At 39.6% G+C, this 5,225-nt stretch overlaps 1 long non-coding RNA gene across 1 annotated transcript; it reads left to right on the forward strand.

Annotated features, from left to right (window-relative positions):
- The first annotated feature begins 990 nt into the window (after positions 1-990).
- On the forward strand, positions 991-1,880 carry LOC117530263. Its single transcript, XR_004566272.1, has 2 exons — positions 991-1,043; positions 1,074-1,880. It is a non-coding gene; the product is annotated as an uncharacterized LOC117530263 (long non-coding RNA).
- The last annotated feature ends 3,345 nt before the right edge of the window (positions 1,881-5,225 follow it).

The raw sequence follows: 5,225 nt of genomic DNA on the forward strand, positions 1-5,225 counted from the left end.
TCTGTCATACAGCTGTTGAGAGTGTAAACCATCTAACTTCAGCATGCCAGGTCCTCATGGCAGATGGGCATTATACATCCAGACACAACAAGATCTGTCAATATCTCCACTGGAATGTCTGCAAGGAACTGGAGATGGAAGTCAAAGAACATGTCTGGGAGCACGTGCCAACACCAGTCTCATCCAACGGAAAAGTAACGATCTTCTACGACAAAGAGATCCCAGCAGGAAGACACATTGAAGGAGGTGCAATCAAACCTGATATTGTCATCTGGAACAAGCAAGAGAAAACAGCCAAAATCATTGATGTGACAGTCCCCAATGATTACGGCCTGAATCGAGCTGAAAGGGGAAAGATCTCGAAATACCAAGACCTGAAAAATGACCTAAGAACAACATGGTCATTGAAAGACATCGATATCATCCCAGTTGTGGTGGGAGCAACAGGCCTGATGAAGAAGAACCTGAAGAAATACCTTGAGGCAATCCCCGGTCACCCAAGTGCACATGAGGTGCAGTTGTCTGCGATTAAAGGAACGATCACCATCTTGAAGAGAGTCCTCGGATACAATGCCAGATTAGACCCCAGGTTTGGGGCCCATTGCATTCTACACTCGGAAGCCACAAAGGACAAATCATACAGGACAACTCTCCTGTGAAAACACTCAGCTGGATAATCCACCAGATCAGCTTAGTTCTGATCCTGGACTCCAGCAACAACAGCATCAGTGGGGCAAAAGATACAAACGAAACTACGCCACAGTAAATTGGACCACTGAAGACAATAAAAAGATCTTTTACTGCTTCACTTACTCAAGGCATGAGAAGTGGGGCAGAAAGATAAAGGCACTATTTGAGGAGCGCATAAAAGAAGCAGATTTACCAGCAGAAAAGAAAGAAGCCACCACAACTGCAAAACTACAATTGATTGCCTCTCGAATCACAAAATATCTGACAGCAGAGGAAATACAAAAAATAAAGGAAGAAGCCCAAAACGAAGCGATAAAGGATCATCAGATGATGGAGGAAGGGAAACAACTTGAGTTTGAAAGGAGTAAGTGGAACAACTTGAGTTTGAAAGGAGTAAGTGGAAGAAGGAGGAAGAGTGGGTACTGCTGTGGGCAATGGAATATGCAAAAATAAAATACACCAACAGCCAGAGAGAAAGATGTGGAGAATGGCAGAGAATATTCCACCACCACTGTCCAAGTAAAAAAGACATCCCAAGAAAGCAACTCACCACCCAAAGACACAACTTTATCACACAAAAACACTTCTCGGATGCGGAAATACAAGTGATGCAACACAAGGTTGGACAAATGGTCAGAGACGGCATCTGCCCTCTAACACAACCCATTGGACCACCAAGAAATGACTGTCCTCAGAAAACATACAGCCAACAAAAAACACCAGACCAAGCCAGCCTCTCACACCAAAGAAAGTAGGAGTTAAACACAGTCCCAACACAATAGGAGTCAAACACCTAACCAACAAAAAAAGGACTCAAGGCACTGCCCCCCCCCCCCAAAAAAAAAACCGAGTCATTCACTGCGCCCCCAAAAAACGAGTCATTCACCAGCTCATCCACAAAACAATATACAGGTGCACCCAGACCCAGAACAGCGGGAATTAGAAGAGGAACTGGCAAATAAGATTGAGGAAACAAGAAAAATAGACATGAAAGAGCGTCCAAAATTGACTAAATTAAAGGAGAACAAACATTTCAAAACTATCCTACAAAAAGTTAACCTGGGACTGGCTAAACTGGTCCCAGAAGGAACCACATTGACAGATTTAAACAGTGTACATTATGGAGCTGCATGGTACATACAAAGTAAATTAGCCCCACAAGATTTGGAGAGAAAAGGAACCACTATTACATATACGAGGTCTATTAGAAAAGTATCCGACCTTATTATTTTTTCAAAAACCATATGGATTTGAATCACGTGTGATTACATCAGACATGCTTGAACCCTCGTGGGCATGCGAGAGTTTTTTCACGCCTGTCGGTTACGTCATTCGCCTGTGGGCAGTCTTTGAGTGAGGAGTCGTCCACCCTCTCGTCGATTTTTTTCATTGTTTAGGAATGGCTCAGAGACTGTTGCTTTGTTTGATAAAAATTTTTTCAAAACTGTAAGGCACAACTGAGTGGACACCATTCAATAAATTCAGCTGGTTTTCGGTAAAAATTTTAACGGCTGATGAGAGATTTTGGTCTGGTAGTGTCGCTTTAAGGACGGTCCACGGCGCCTGACGGTGATCTGCGCTTCGAGGCGGCAGCGTCTCGCCGTTTCAAATTGAAAACTTCCACATTTCAGGCTCTGTTGACGCAGTAAGTCGTCAGAGAACAGAGAACTTTCAGAAGAAGTCGGCATGAGGAGTTTATTCGGACATTCCATTGTTAACGGTCATTTTTTAATGAAAGAACGTGCGGGCAGAGTCACATGTCGGGCTGGACCCGACCGCGGGGGGTCGCGGCAGGAAAAACACCTCCGTTGGAAATCTTAACGGGCAAGTTGGAACATGCCCAAGCTGTTAAACAATTTCTCAGTTACTCACTTGTTGAAAGCCATCAAAAGCCGCCTGAATTCTACAAATGGTTTTCAACACGGAGGTGTTTTTCCTGTCGCGGCGCACACAGATTTGCCGAGTCGTCACGGAAACGACTCGGCGAATTTGCGCGCACGTCTTTCATTAAAAAAATGTCCTTAAACAGTGGAATGTCCGCATAAATTCCTCATGCCGGCCTCTTCTGAATCTTCTCTGTTCTCTCACGATGTCCTGGGTGAATTAAGCCTTAAATTAGGATGTTTTAAGCTCGAAACAGGCCGACGACAGCGCCTGGAAGCGCTGCAGGACGTCCCGCTCCGTGGGAAGTCCTTACACCGACAGAAACACCCCATAATCTCTCATCAGCCGTTAAACTTTTCACAGAAAACCAGCTTAATTTCTCGAATAGTGTCCACTCGGATATTCCTCACAGGTCCAGAAAAAATTTTGATAAAGCAACGCGCGCCGTCTCGAGCAGCGTGTGAAACAAAGGAATTCAGCCGAGAGGGCGGGACCACATCTCACTCAAGGCCTGCCCACAGGGAGATGACGTCACCGACACGCGTGAAAAAACTCACGCATGCGCACGAGGGTTCAAGCATGATTGGTGTAATCGCATGTCATTCAAATCCATATAGTTAAAAAAATAAATAAAAGGGTCGGTTTATTATCCTATATATACACATACATACATACATATACACATATATATACATATATATACATATACATACATATATATATTTGTTTGTTTATTCATTTTGAGCAGGTTAATACAAAAGAAAAATAATATATATATCCAGTACATATGCAGTTAATTTATCATTTAGCTCGAAAAGGAGTGGGAAGAAGAAAACTTAAATCCCACCCCCATCATTCATTTTAACACACACACACACACAAAAAATAATCACAGTGACTTCCTTGTCAGATCAACTGAAAACAAAAATTAAAAAACAAAACATAAAACAGCAATTTATACATATTCAAGATTATTGTTAACAACAAGAGGTAGATACCAGCAATGGTAAGCACAAAAATACCAAAATGTTAACAACATGATATAGCACACACCAGCAATAGTAAGAAATGCACAGGTAGAGGAAAGCACATACCAACAATGGTAAGAAATTCACAGGTAGAGTATATCACATACCAACAATTATAAGGAATCGTAAGGTACAGCACAACACTGATAAAGAACAGTACATTAAATTCCATTCTCTCTGTATACAGACCAAACCACATTTTTATATGAAGACTTAAATTTGTGAATGTTTCGGCAGAGCCTCTGCTGTAAATCCAGAGCATTCCACAATTTCACCCCACAGACTGTCACACAAAAACTTTTTCGAATAGTTCTAACATTAGACAGAACAAAATCACCATAGCCTCTCCAATTATGAATGTTCTGTCTAAGCGCAAAACATTTTTGCAAGTTGTTCGGTAATTGATTATTAAAAGCTTTAAAGAGCAAGATGAGTGTATTATATTTTACAAGGTCATACAATTTTAATAACTTGGACTGAATAAAGAAATCATGAGTATGTTCTAAGTAGCTAACTTTATGAATGATTCGCACTGCCCTTTTTTGCAGTAAAAATAACGGATTTAATGAGCATTTGAAATTGTTGCCCCCATACTTCAACACAGTATGTAAGGTAGGGGAGCACCAAGGAACAGTATAGCATACGCAGTGTGTCAGAATAATAAATAATTTATTATTTAATAATAATTTAATAAATTTGAATAATGGTAATACTTTTGCTATTTTCATTTTACTTGGGAAACAACCGGACTGGAATGACAAGTTGCAAACATGGGTGAAAGGAGTTACAATATAATCAACAACGCACTTAACAAGTGACATATCAATGCCATGACAATCAGTGGAATATTTGCTTGTACAATTGAGAACTATCCTTTTGATTTCTTGTTCATTGGTTAAAAAGAGAAACATTGAGTTAAATTGACTTTTGGGTTGGTCTGGAATCTCAGCAGACAACTCTGGACCAACATTCACAAAGAACTTGTTAAATTTGTTAACTATATTGATCATGCAGTGATTGTCATCACTGATGTTATCAAAATGATTGGGATATTCTGATTTTGTTGATCCCTGTTTAATAATATCATTCAATATGTCCCATGTTTTCTTTATGTTTGATTTATCAAATAGTTTTTGTTTAAAATACAGCTGTTTAGCAGTTCTAATTATATCAGTTAATTTATTTTTGTAAATTTTATATCTTTGTTCCGCAACTTTAGTTCTAAGCTTAATAAACATTTTGTACTGATATTGCTTTTTTTTTTTTACATGCGTTCAGTATGCCTTTTGTAAGCCAAGGACTATTTATAGATTTTTTTTCTTTATACAATATTCTTTAACTGGACAATAATTATTATACAGGGAAACAAACGTATGCAGGAAATTGTCATATGCTGTATCAACATCTGTTTCAGAAATGACTGAGCTCCAGTCCTATTCTTTCAAGCTGTTGATAAAAGCATTAATGGTTTCATCAGTTCTTATTCGTTTGTAAGTAATTTTCCTTTCTTCATAACTTTTCTTTCGCAGTCACACAGAGTAAACACGGGCAAGTGCAACAGTGGAACTTGTACATGAAACATCTAAGAATATTTTCATCAGTTGTGTATACAGAGCACCAGAT

The sequence above is a fragment of the Thalassophryne amazonica genome, chromosome 18 (genome assembly GCF_902500255.1).
Source record: "Thalassophryne amazonica chromosome 18, fThaAma1.1, whole genome shotgun sequence".
Taxonomy (NCBI): domain Eukaryota; kingdom Metazoa; phylum Chordata; class Actinopteri; order Batrachoidiformes; family Batrachoididae; genus Thalassophryne; species Thalassophryne amazonica.